The following is a 15,000-nucleotide window of genomic DNA, read 5'->3' on the forward strand; positions in this document are numbered from 1 at the left end:
GAGAGATGACCTGTCAGCAGGGACAGTATGAGACCCTGAGAGATGACCTATCAGCAGCATAGAGACCCTGAGAGAGATGACCTATCAGCAGCATAGAGACCCTGAGAGATGACCTATCAGCAGCATAGAGACCCTGAGAGATGACCTATCAGCAGCATAGAGACCCTGAGAGATGACCTATCAGCAGCATAGAGACCCTGAGAGATGACCTATCAGCAGCATAGAGACCCTGAGAGATGACCTATCAGCAGCATAGAGACCCTGAGAGATGACCTATCAGCAGCATAGAGACCCTGAGATGACCTATCAGCAGCATAGAGACCCTGAGAGATGACCTATCAGCAGCATATAGACCCTGAGAGATGACCTATCAGCAGCATATAGACCCTGAGAGATGACCTATCAGCAGCATAGAGACCCTGAGAGATGACCTATCAGCAGCATAGAGACCTGGCTGCTTTGTGTGTAGCAGAGGTCATAACAAGCAGGTCTGTTCCTCGCTGTCAGCAGGGGACAGCATAGAGACCCTGAGAGATGACCTGTCAGCAGCATAGAGACCCTGAGAGATGACCTATCAGCAGCATATAGACCCTGAGAGATGACCTATCAGCAGCATAGAGACCCTGAGAGATGACCTATCAGCAGCATATAGACCCTGAGAGATGACCTATCAGCAGCATAGAGACCCTGAGAGATGACCTATCAGCAGCATAGAGACCCTGAGAGATGACCTATCAGCAGCATAGAGACCCTGAGAGATGACCTATCAGCAGCATAGAGACCCTGAGAGATGACCTATCAGCAGCATAGAGACCCTGAGAGATGACCTATCAGCAGCATAGAGACCCTGAGAGATGACCTATCAACATCATAGAGACCCTGAGAGATGACCTATCAGCAGCATAGAGACCCTGAGAGATGACCTATCAGCAGCATAGAGACCCTGAGAGATGACCTATCAGCAGCATAGAGACCCTGAGAGATGACCTATCAGCAGCATATAGACCCTGAGAGATGACCTATCAGCAGCATAGAGACCCTGAGAGATGACCTATCAGCAGCATAGAGACCCTGAGAGATGACCTATCAGCAGCATATAGACCCTGAGATGACCTATCAGCAGCATAGAGACCTCTGAGAGATGACCTATCAGCAGCATATAGACCCTGAGAGATGACCTATCAGCAGCATAGAGACCCTGAGAGATGACCTATCAGCAGCATAGAGACCTGGCTGCTTTAGGTGTAGCAGAGGTCATAACAAGCAGGTCTGTTCCTCGCTGTCAGCAGGGGACAGCATAGAGACCCTGAGAGATGACCTGTCAGCAGCATAGAGACCCTGAGAGATGACCTATCAGCAGCATATAGACCCTGAGAGATGACCTATCAGCAGCATAGAGACCCTGAGAGATGACCTATCAGCAGCATAGAGACCCTGAGAGATGACCTATCAGCAGGGGACAGCATAGAGACCCTGAGAGATGACCTATCAGCAGGGGACAGCATAGAGACCCTGAGAGATGACCTATCAGCAGCATAGAGACCCTGAGAGATGACCTATCAGCAGGGGACAGCATAGAGACCCTGAGAGATGACCTATCAGCAGCATAGAGACCCTGAGAGATGACCTATCAGCAGGGACAGCATAGAGACCCTGAGAGATGACCTATCAGCAGCATAGAGACCCTGAGAGATGACCTATCAGCAGCATATAGACCCTGAGAGATGACCTATCAGCAGCATAGAGACCCTGAGAGATGACCTATCAGCAGCATAGAGACCCTGAGAGATGACCTATCAGCAGCATAGAGACCCTGAGAGAGATGACCTATCAGCAGCATAGAGACCCTGAGATGACCTATCAGCAGCATATAGACCCTGAGAGATGACCTATCAGCAGCATAGAGACCCTGAGAGATGACCTATCAGCAGGGGACAGCATAGAGACCCTGAGAGATGACCTATCAGCAGGGGACAGCATAGAGACCCTGAGAGATGACCTATCAGCAGCATAGAGACCCTGAGAGATGACCTATCAGCAGCATAGAGACCCTGAGAGATGACCTATCAGCAGCATAGAGACCCTGAGAGATGACCTATCAGCAGCATAGAGACCCTGAGAGATGACCTATCAGCAGCATAGAGACCCTGAGAGATGACCTATCAGCAGCATAGAGACCCTGAGAGATGACCTATCAGCAGCATAGAGACCCTGAGAGATGACCTATCAGCAGCATAGAGACCCTGAGAGATGACCTATCAGCAGCATAGAGACCCTGAGAGATGACCTATCAACATCATAGAGACCCTGAGAGATGACCTATCAGCAGCATAGAGACCCTGAGAGATGACCTATCAGCAGCATAGAGACCCTGAGAGATGACCTATCAGCAGCATAGAGACCCTGAGAGATGACCTATCAGCAGCATATAGACCCTGAGAGATGACCTATCAGCAGCATAGAGACCCTGAGAGATGACCTATCAGCAGCATATAGACCCTGAGAGATGACCTATCAGCAGCATAGAGACCCTGAGAGATGACCTATCAGCAGCATAGAGACCTGGCTGCTTTGTGTGTAGCAGAGGTCATAACAAGCAGGTCTGTTCCTCGCTGTCAGCAGGGGACAGCATAGAGACCCTGAGAGATGACCTGTCAGCAGCATAGAGACCCTGAGAGATGACCTATCAGCAGCATATAGACCCTGAGAGATGACCTATCAGCAGCATAGAGACCCTGAGAGATGACCTATCAGCAGCATATAGACCCTGAGAGATGACCTATCAGCAGCATAGAGACCCTGAGAGATGACCTATCAGCAGCATAGAGACCCTGGAGATGACCTATCAGCAGCATAGAGACCCTGAGAGATGACCTATCAGCAGCATAGAGACCCTGAGAGATGACCTATCAGCAGCATATAGACCCTGAGAGATGACCTATCAGCAGCATAGAGACCCTGAGAGATGACCTATCAGCAGCATAGAGACCTGGCTGCTTTGTGTGTAGCAGAGGTCATAACAAGCAGGTCTGTTCCTGCTGTCAGCAGGGGACAGCATAGAGACCCTGAGAGATGACCTGTCAGCAGCATAGAGACCCTGAGAGATGACCTATCAGCAGCATATAGACCCTGAGAGATGACCTATCAGCAGCATAGAGACCCTGAGAGATGACCTATCAGCAGCATAGAGACCCTGAGAGATGACCTATCAGCAGCATAGAGACCTGGCTGCTTTGTGTGTAGCAGAGGTCATAACAAGCAGGTCTGTTCCTCGCTGTCAGCAGGGGACAGCATAGAGACCCTGAGAGATGACCTGTCAGCAGCATAGAGACCCTGACAGCAGCATAGAGACCCTGAGAGATGACCTATCAGCAGCATAGAGACCCTGAGAGATGACCTATCAGCAGCATAGAGACCCTGAGAGATGACCTATCAGCAGCATAGAGACCCTGAGAGATGACCTATCAGCAGCATAGAGACCCTGAGAGATGACCTATCAGCAGCATAGAGACCCTGAGAGATGACCTATCAGCAGCATAGAGACCTGGCTGCTTTGTGTGTAGCAGAGGTCATAACAAGCAGGTCTGTTCCTCGCTGTCAGCAGGGGACAGCATAGAGACCCTGAGAGATGACCTGTCAGCAGCATAGAGACCCTGAGAGATGACCTATCAGCAGCATATAGACCCTGAGAGATGACCTATCAGCAGCATAGAGACCCTGAGAGATGACCTATCAGCAGCATAGAGACCCTGAGAGATGACCTATCAGCAGCATATAGACCCTGAGAGATGACCTATCAGCAGCATAGAGACCTGGCTGCTTTGTGTGTAGCAGAGGTCATAACAAGCAGGTCTGTTCCTCGCTGTCAGCAGGGGACAGCATAGAGACCCTGAGAGATGACCTATCAGCAGCATAGAGACCCTGAGAGATGACCTATCAGCAGCATAGAGACCCTGAGAGATGACCTATCAGCAGCATAGAGACCCTGAGAGATGACCTATCAGCAGCATAGAGACCCTGAGAGATGACCTATCAGCAGCATAGAGACCTGGCTGCTTTGTGTGTAGCAGAGGTCATAACAAGCAGGTCTGTTCCTCGCTGTCAGCAGGGGACAGCATAGAGACCCTGAGAGATGACCTATCAGCAGCATAGAGACCCTGAGAGATGACCTATCAGCAGCATAGAGACCCTGAGAGATGACCTATCAGCAGCATAGAGACCCTGAGAGATGACCTATCAGCAGCATAGAGACCCTGAGAGATGACCTATCAGCAGCATAGAGACCTGGCTGCTTTGTGTGTAGCAGAGGTCATAACAAGCAGGTCTGTTCCTCGCTGTCAGCAGGGGACAGCATAGAGACCCTGAGAGATGACCTATCAGCAGCATAGAGACCCTGAGAGATGACCTATCAGCAGCATAGAGACCCTGAGAGATGACCTATCAGCAGCATAGAGACCCTGAGAGATGACCTATCAGCAGCATAGAGACCCTGAGAGATGACCTATCAGCAGCATATAGACCCTGAGAGATGACCTATCAGCAGCATAGAGACCCTGAGAGATGACCTATCAGCAGCATAGAGACCTGGCTGCTTTGTGTGTAGCAGAGGTCATAACAAGCAGGTCTGTTCCTCGCTGTCAGCAGGGGACAGCATAGAGACCCTGAGAGATGACCTGTCAGCAGCATAGAGACCCTGAGAGATGACCTATCAGCAGCATAGAGACCCTGAGAGATGACCTATCAGCAGCATAGAGACCCTGAGAGATGACCTATCAGCAGCATAGAGACCCTGAGAGATGACCTATCAGCAGCATAGAGACCCTGAGAGATGACCTATCAGCAGCATAGAGACCTGGCTGCTTAGGTAGCAGAGGTCATAACAAGCAGGTCTGTTCTCGCTGTCAGCAGGGACAGCATAGAGACCCTGAGAGATGACCTGTCAGCAGCATAGAGACCCTGAGAGATGACCTATCAGCAGCATATAGACCCTGAGAGATGACCTATCAGCAGCATAGAGACCCTGAGAGATGACCTATCAGCAGCATAGAGACCCTGAGAGATGACCTATCAGCAGCATATAGACCCTGAGAGATGACCTATCAGCAGCATAGAGACCTGGCTGCTTTGTGTGTAGCAGAGGTCATAACAAGCAGGTTGTTCCTCGCTGTCAGCAGGGGACAGCATAGAGACCCTGAGAGATGACCTATCAGCAGCATAGAGACCCTGAGAGATGACCTATCAGCAGCATAGAGACCCTGAGAGATGACCTATCAGCAGCATAGAGACCCTGAGAGATGACCTATCAGCAGCATAGAGACCCTGAGAGATGACCTATCAGCAGCATAGAGACCTGGCTGCTTTGTGTGTAGCAGAGGTCATAACAAGCAGGTCTGTTCCTCGCTCAGCAGGGGACAGCATAGAGACCCTGAGAGATGACCTATCAGCAGCATAGAGACCCTGAGAGATGACCTATCAGCAGCATAGAGACCCTGAGAGATGACCTATCAGCAGCATAGAGACCCTGAGAGATGACCTATCAGCAGCATAGAGACCCTGAGAGATGACCTATCAGCAGCATAGAGACCCTGAGAGATGACCTATCAGCAGCATAGAGACCTGGCTGCTTTGTGTAGCAGAGGTCATAACAAGCAGGTCTGTTCCTCGCTGTCAGCAGGGGACAGCATAGAGACCCTGAGAGATGACCTATCAGCAGCATAGAGACCCTGAGAGATGACCTATCAGCAGCATAGAGACCCTGAGAGATGACCTATCAGCAGCATAGAGACCCTGAGAGATGACCTATCAGCAGCATAGAGACCCTGAGAGATGACCTATCAGCAGCATAGAGACCTGGCTGCTTTGTGTGTAGCAGAGGTCATAACAAGCAGGTCTGTTCCTCGCTGTCAGCAGGGGACAGCATAGAGACCCTGAGAGATGACCTATCAGCAGCATAGAGACCCTGAGAGATGACCTATCAGCAGCATAGAGACCTGGCTGCTTTGTGTGTAGCAGAGGTCATAACAAGCAGGTCTGTTCCTCGCTGTCAGCAGGGGACAGCATAGAGACCTGGCTGCTTTGTGTGTAGCAGAGGTCATAACAAGCAGGTCTGTTCCTCGCTGTCAGCAGGGGACAGCATAGAGACCCTGAGAGATGACCTATCAGCAGCATAGAGACCCTGAGAGATGACCTATCAGCAGCATAGAGACCCTGAGAGATGACCTATCAGCAGCATAGAGCCCTGAGAGATGACCTATCAGCAGCATATAGACCCTGAGAGATGACCTATCAGCAGCATAGAGACCCTGAGAGATGACCTATCAGCAGCATAGAGACCCTGAGAGATGACCTATCAGCAGCATATAGACCCTGAGAGATGACCTATCAGCAGCATAGAGACCCTGAGAGATGACCTATCAGCAGCATAGAGCCCCTGAGAGATGACCTATCAGCAGCATATAGACCCTGAGAGATGACCTATCAGCAGCATAGAGACCCTGAGAGATGACCTATCAGCAGCATAGAGACCCTGAGAGATGACCTATCAGCAGCATAGAGACCCTGAGAGATGACCTATCAGCAGCATAGAGACCCTGAGAGATGACCTATCAGCAGCATAGAGACCCTGAGAGATGACCTATCAGCAGCATAGAGACCTGGCTGCTTTGTGTGTAGCAGAGGTCATAACAAGCAGGTCTGTTCCTCGCTGTCAGCAGGGGACAGCATAGAGACCCTGAGAGATGACCTGTCAGCAGCATAGAGACCCTGAGAGATGACCTATCAGCAGCATAGAGACCCTGAGAGATGACCTATCAGCAGCATAGAGACCCTGAGAGATGACCTATCAGCAGCATAGAGACCCTGAGAGATGACCTATCAGCAGCATAGAGACCCTGAGAGATGACCTATCAGCAGCATAGAGACCTGGCTGCTTTGTGTGTAGCAGAGGTCATAACAAGCAGGTCTGTTCCTCGCTGTCAGCAGGGACAGCATAGAGACCCTGAGAGATGACAGCAGCATAGAGACCCTGAGAGATGACCTATCAGCAGCATAGAGACCCTGAGAGATGACCTATCAGCAGCATAGAGACCCTGAGAGATGACCTATCAGCAGCATAGAGACCCTGAGAGATGACCTATCAGCAGCATAGAGACCCTGAGAGATGACCTATCAGCAGCATAGAGACCTGGCTGCTTTGTGTGTAGCAGAGGTCATAACAAGCAGGTCTGTTCCCTCGCTGTCAGCAGGGGACAGCATAGAGACCCTGAGAGATGACCTGTCAGCAGCATAGAGACCCTGAGAGATGACCTATCAGCAGCATATAGACCCTGAGAGATGACCTATCAGCAGCATAGAGACCCTGAGAGATGACCTATCAGCAGCATAGAGACCCTGAGAGATGACCTATCAGCAGCATATAGACCCTGAGAGATGACCTATCAGCAGCATAGAGACCTGGCTGCTTTGTGTGTAGCAGAGGTCATAACAAGCAGGTCTGTTCCTCGCTGTCAGCAGGGGACAGCATAGAGACCCTGAGAGATGACCTATCAGCAGCATAGAGACCCTGAGAGATGACCTATCAGCAGCATAGAGACCCTGAGAGATGACCTATCAGCAGCATAGAGACCCTGAGAGATGACCTATCAGCAGCATAGAGACCCTGAGAGATGACCTATCAGCAGCATAGAGACCTGGCTGCTTTGTGTGTAGCAGAGGTCATAACAAGCAGGTCTGTTCCTCGCTGTCAGCAGGGGACAGCATAGAGACCCTGAGAGATGACCTATCAGCAGCATAGAGACCCTGAGAGATGACCTATCAGCAGCATAGAGACCCTGAGAGATGACCTATCAGCAGCATAGAGACCCTGAGAGATGACCTATCAGCAGCATAGAGACCCTGAGAGATGACCTATCAGCAGCATAGAGACCCTGAGAGATGACCTATCAGCAGCATAGAGACCTGGCTGCTTTGTGTGTAGCAGAGGTCATAACAAGCAGGTCTGTTCCTCGCTGTCAGCAGGGGACAGCATAGAGACCCTGAGAGATGACCTATCAGCAGCATAGAGACCCTGAGAGATGACCTATCAGCAGCATAGAGACCCTGAGAGATGACCTATCAGCAGCATAGAGACCCTGAGAGATGACCTATCAGCAGCATAGAGACCCTGAGAGATGACCTATCAGCAGCATAGAGACCTGGCTGCTTTGTGTAGCAGAGGTCATAACAAGCAGGTCTGTTCCTCGCTGTCAGCAGGGGACAGCATAGAGACCCTGAGAGATGACCTATCAGCAGCATAGAGACCCTGAGAGATGACCTATCAGCAGCATAGAGACCTGGCTGCTTTGTGTGTAGCAGAGGTCATAACAAGCAGGTCTGTTCCTCGCTGTCAGCAGGGGACAGCATAGAGACCTGGCTGCTTTGTGTGTAGCAGAGGTCATAACAAGCAGGTCTGTTCCTCGCTGTCAGCAGGGGACAGCATAGAGACCCTGAGAGATGACCTATCAGCAGCATAGAGACCCTGAGAGATGACCTATCAGCAGCATAGAGACCCTGAGAGATGACCTATCAGCAGCATAGAGCCCCTGAGAGATGACCTATCAGCAGCATATAGACCCTGAGAGATGACCTATCAGCAGCATAGAGACCCTGAGAGATGACCTATCAGCAGCATAGAGACCCTGAGAGATGACCTATCAGCAGCATATAGACCCTGAGAGATGACCTATCAGCAGCATAGAGACCCTGAGAGATGACCTATCAGCAGCATAGAGCCCTGAGAGATGACCTATCAGCAGCATATAGACCCTGAGAGATGACCTATCAGCAGCATAGAGACCCTGAGAGATGACCTATCAGCAGCATAGAGACCCTGAGAGATGACCTATCAGCAGCATAGAGACCCTGAGAGATGACCTATCAGCAGCATAGAGACCCTGAGAGATGACCTATCAGCAGCATAGAGACCCTGAGAGATGACCTATCAGCAGCATAGAGACCTGGCTGCTTTGTGTGTAGCAGAGGTCATAACAAGCAGGTCTGTTCCTCGCTGTCAGCAGGGGACAGCATAGAGACCCTGAGAGATGACCTATCAGCAGCATAGAGACCCTGAGAGATGACCTATCAGCAGCATAGAGACCCTGAGAGATGACCTATCAGCAGCATAGAGACCCTGAGAGATGACCTATCAGCAGCATAGAGACCCTGAGAGATGACCTATCAGCAGCATAGAGACCCTGAGAGATGACCTATCAGCAGCATAGAGACCTGGCTGCTTTGTGTGTAGCAGAGGTCATAACAAGCAGGTCTGTTCCTCGCTGTCAGCAGGGGACAGCATAGAGACCCTGAGAGATGACCTATCAGCAGCATAGAGACCCTGAGAGATGACCTATCAGCAGCATAGAGACCCTGAGAGATGACCTATCAGCAGCATAGAGACCCTGAGAGATGACCTATCAGCAGCATAGAGACCTGGCTGCTTTGTGTGTAGCAGAGGTCATAACAAGCAGGTCTGTTCCTCGCTGTCAGCAGGGGACAGCATAGAGACCCTGAGAGATGACCTATCAGCAGCATAGAGACCCTGAGAGATGACCTATCAGCAGCATAGAGACCTGGCTGCTTTGTGTGTAGCAGAGGTCATAACAAGCAGGTCTGTTCCTCGCTGTCAGCAGGGGACAGCATAGAGACCAGGCTGCTTTGTGTGTAGCAGAGGTCATAACAAGCAGGTCTGTTCCTCGCTGTCAGCAGGGGACAGCATAGAGACCCTGAGAGATGACCTATCAGCAGCATAGAGACCCTGAGAGATGACCTATCAGCAGCATAGAGACCCTGAGAGATGACCTATCAGCAGCATAGAGACCCTGAGAGATGACCTATCAGCAGCATAGAGACCCTGAGAGATGACCTATCAGCAGCATAGAGACCCTGAGAGATGACCTATCAGCAGCATAGAGACCCTGAGAGATGACCTATCAGCAGCATATAGACCCTGAGAGATGACCTATCAGCAGCATATAGACCCTGAGAGATGACCTATCAGCAGCATAGAGACCCTGAGATGACCTATCAGCAGCATATAGACCCTGAGAGATGACCTATCAGCAGCATAGAGACCCTGAGAGATGACCTATCAGCAGCATAGAGACCCTGAGAGATGACCTATCAGCAGAGGTCATAACAAGCAGGTCTGTTCCTCGCTGTCAGCAGGGGACAGCATAGAGACCCTGAGAGATGACCTATCAGCAGCATAGAGACCCTGAGAGATGACCTATCAGCAGCATAGAGACCCTGAGAGATGACCTATCAGCAGAGGTCATAACAAGCAGGTCTGTTCCTCGCTGTCAGCAGGGACAGCATAGAGACCCTGAGAGATGACCTATCAGCAGCATAGAGACCCTGAGAGATGACCTATCAGCAGCATAGAGACCCTGAGAGATGACCTATCAGCAGCATAGAGACCCTGAGAGATGACCTATCAGCAGCATAGAGACCTGGCTGCTTTGTGTGTAGCAGAGGTCATAACAAGCAGGTCTGTTCCTCGCTGTCAGCAGGGGACAGCATAGAGACCCTGAGAGATGACCTATCAGCAGCATAGAGACCCTGAGAGATGACCTATCAGCAGCATAGAGACCCTGAGAGATGACCTATCAGCAGCATAGAGACCCTGAGAGATGACCTATCAGCAGCATAGAGACCCTGAGAGATGACCTATCAGCAGCATAGAGACCCTGAGAGATGACCTATCAGCAGCATAGAGACCTGGCTGCTTTGTGTGTAGCAGAGGTCATAACAAGCAGGTCTGTTCCTCGCTGTCAGCAGGGGACAGCATAGAGACCCTGAGAGATGACCTATCAGCAGCATAGAGACCCTGAGAGATGACCTATCAGCAGCATAGAGACCCTGAGAGATGACCTATCAGCAGCATAGAGACCCTGAGAGATGACCTATCAGCAGCATAGAGACCCTGAGAGATGACCTATCAGCAGCATAGAGACCCTGAGAGATGACCTATCAGCAGCATAGAGACCCTGAGAGATGACCTATCAGCAGCATATAGACCCTGAGAGATGACCTATCAGCAGCATATAGACCCTGAGAGATGACCTATCAGCAGCATAGAGACCCTGAGAGATGACCTATCAGCAGCATATAGACCCTGAGAGATGACCTATCAGCAGCATAGAGACCCTGAGAGATGACCTATCAGCAGCATAGAGACCCTGAGAGATGACCTATCAGCAGCATATAGACCCTGAGAGATGACCTATCAGCAGCATAGAGACCCTGAGAGATGACCTATCAGCAGCATAGAGACCCTGAGAGATGACCTATCAGCAGCATAGAGACCCTGAGAGATGACCTATCAGCAGCATAGAGACCCTGAGAGATGACCTATCAGCAGCATAGAGACCCTGAGAGATGACCTATCAGCAGCATAGAGACCCTGAGAGATGACCTATCAGCAGCATAGAGACCTGGCTGCTTTGTGTGTAGCAGAGGTCATAACAAGCAGGTCTGTTCCTCGCTGTCAGCAGGGGACAGCATAGAGACCTGGCTGCTTTGTGTGTAGCAGAGGTCATAACAAGCAGGTCTGTTCCTCGCTGTCAGCAGGGGACAGCATAGAGACCCTGAGAGATGACCTATCAGCAGCATAGAGACCCTGAGAGATGACCTATCAGCAGCATAGAGACCCTGAGAGATGACCTATCAGCAGCATAGAGACCCTGAGAGATGACCTATCAGCAGCATAGAGACCCTGAGATGACCTATCAGCAGCATAGAGACCCTGAGAGATGACCTATCAGCAGCATAGAGACCCTGAGAGATGACCTATCAGCAGCATATAGACCCTGAGAGATGACCTATCAGCAGCATAGAGACCCTGAGAGATGACCTATCAGCAGCATATAGACCCTGAGAGATGACCTATCAGCAGCATAGAGACCCTGAGAGATGACCTATCAGCAGCATAGAGACCCTGAGAGATGACCTATCAGCAGCATAGAGACCCTGAGAGATGACCTGTCAGCAGCATAGAGACCCTGAGAGATGACCTATCAGCAGCATAGAGACCCTGAGAGATGACCTATCAGCAGCATAGAGACCCTGAGAGATGACCTATCAGCAGCATAGAGACCCTGAGAGATGACCTATCAGCAGCATAGAGACCCTGAGAGATGACCTATCAGCAGCATAGAGACCCTGAGAGATGACCTATCAGCAGCATAGAGACCCTGAGAGATGACCTATCAGCAGCATAGAGACCTGGCTGCTTTGTGTGTAGCAGAGGTCATAACAAGCAGGTCTGTTCCTCGCTGTCAGCAGGGGACAGCATAGAGACCCTGAGAGATGACCTATCAGCAGCATAGAGACCCTGAGAGATGACCTATCAGCAGCATAGAGACCTGGCTGCTTTGTGTGTAGCAGAGGTCATAACAAGCAGGTCTGTTCCTCGCTGTCAGCAGGGGACAGCATAGAGACCTGGCTGCTTTGTGTGTAGCAGAGGTCATAACAAGCAGGTCTGTTCCTCGCTGTCAGCAGGGGACAGCATAGAGACCCTGAGAGATGACCTATCAGCAGCATAGAGACCCTGAGAGATGACCTATCAGCAGCATAGAGACCCTGAGAGATGACCTATCAGCAGCATAGAGACCCTGAGAGATGACCTATCAGCAGCATAGAGACCCTGAGAGATGACCTATCAGCAGCATAGAGACCCTGAGAGATGACCTATCAGCAGCATAGAGACCCTGAGAGATGACCTATCAGCAGCATATAGACCCTGAGAGATGACCTATCAGCAGCATATAGACCCTGAGAGATGACCTATCAGCAGCATAGAGACCCTGAGAGATGACCTATCAGCAGCATATAGACCCTGAGAGATGACCTATCAGCAGCATAGAGACCCTGAGAGATGACCTATCAGCAGCATAGAGACCCTGAGAGATGACCTATCAGCAGCATAGAGACCCTGAGAGATGACCTATCAGCAGCATAGAGACCCTGAGAGATGACCTATCAGCAGCATAGAGACCCTGAGAGATGACCTATCAGCAGCATAGAGACCCTGAGAGATGACCTATCAGCAGCATAGAGACCTGGCTGCTTTGTGTGTAGCAGAGGTCATAACAAGCAGGTCTGTTCCTCGCTGTCAGCAGGGGACAGCATAGAGACCTGGCTGCTTTGTGTGTAGCAGAGGTCATAACAAGCAGGTCTGTTCCTCGCTGTCAGCAGGGACAGCATAGAGACCCTGAGAGATGACCTATCAGCAGCATAGAGACCCTGAGAGATGACCTATCAGCAGCATAGAGACCCTGAGAGATGACCTATCAGCAGCATAGAGACCCTGAGAGATGACCTATCAGCAGCATAGAGACCCTGAGAGATGACCTATCAGCAGCATAGAGACCCTGAGAGATGACCTATCAGCAGCATAGAGACCCTGAGAGATGACCTATCAGCAGCATATAGACCCTGAGAGATGACCTATCAGCAGCATATAGACCCTGAGAGATGACCTATCAGCAGCATAGAGACCCTGAGAGATGACCTATCAGCAGCATATAGACCCTGAGAGATGACCTATCAGCAGCATAGAGACCCTGAGAGATGACCTATCAGCAGCATAGAGACCCTGAGAGATGACCTATCAGCAGCATAGAGACCCTGAGAGATGACCTATCAGCAGCATAGAGACCCTGAGAGATGACCTATCAGCAGCATAGAGACCCTGAGAGATGACCTATCAGCAGCATAGAGACCCTGAGAGATGACCTATCAGCAGCATAGAGACCTGGCTGCTTTGTGTGTAGCAGAGGTCATAACAAGCAGGTCTGTTCCTCGCTGTCAGCAGGGGACAGCATAGAGACCTGGCTGCTTTGTGTGTAGCAGAGGTCATAACAAGCAGGTCTGTTCCTCGCTGTCAGCAGGGGACAGCATAGAGACCCTGAGAGATGACCTATCAGCAGCATAGAGACCCTGAGAGATGACCTATCAGCAGCATAGAGACCCTGAGAGATGACCTATCAGCAGCATAGAGACCCTGAGAGATGACCTATCAGCAGCATAGAGACCCTGAGAGATGACCTATCAGCAGCATAGAGACCCTGAGAGATGACCTATCAGCAGCATAGAGACCCTGAGAGATGACCTATCAGCAGCATATAGACCCTGAGAGATGACCTATCAGCAGCATATAGACCCTGAGAGATGACCTATCAGCAGCATAGAGACCCTGAGAGATGACCTATCAGCAGCATATAGACCCTGAGAGATGACCTATGACAGCAGCATAGAGACCCTGAGAGATGACCTATCAGCAGCATAGAGACCCTGAGAGATGACCTATCAGCAGCATAGAGACCCTGAGAGATGACCTATCAGCAGCATAGAGACCCTGAGAGATGACCTATCAGCAGCATAGAGACCCTGAGAGATGACCTATCAGCAGCATAGAGACCCTGAGAGATGACCTATCAGCAGCATAGAGACCCTGAGAGATGACCTATCAGCAGCATAGAGACCCTGAGAGATGACCTATCAGCAGCATAGAGACCCTGAGAGATGACCTATCAGCAGCATAGAGACCTGGCTGCTTTGTGTGTAGCAGAGGTCATAACAAGCAGGTCTGTTCCTCGCTGTCAGCAGGGGACAGCATAGAGACCTGGCTGCTTTGTGTGTAGCAGAGGTCATAACAAGCAGGTCTGTTCCTCGCTGTCAGCAGGGGACAGCATAGAGACCCTGAGAGATGACCTGTCAGCAGCATAGAGACCCTGAGAGATGACCTATCAGCAGCATAGAGACCCTGAGAGATGACCTATCAGCAGCATAGAGACCCTGAGAGATGACCTATCAGCAGCATAGAGACCCTGAGAGATGACCTATCAGCAGCATAGAGACCCTGAGAGATGACCTATCAGCAGCATAGAGACCCTGAGAGATGACCTATCAGCAGCATAGAGACCCTGAGAGATGACCTATCAGCAGCATAGAGACCCTGAGAGA

General features: G+C 50.7%; 1 protein-coding gene across 1 annotated transcript in view; it reads left to right on the forward strand.

Moving 5' to 3' along the window:
• Positions 1–15,000, forward strand: part of LOC118381848 (ubiquitin carboxyl-terminal hydrolase 21-like) — a 39,674-nt gene that overhangs the window by 19,297 nt on the left and 5,377 nt on the right.

This window comes from Oncorhynchus keta, chromosome 27, assembly GCF_023373465.1.
Source record: "Oncorhynchus keta strain PuntledgeMale-10-30-2019 chromosome 27, Oket_V2, whole genome shotgun sequence".
Lineage (NCBI taxonomy): Eukaryota > Metazoa > Chordata > Actinopteri > Salmoniformes > Salmonidae > Oncorhynchus > Oncorhynchus keta.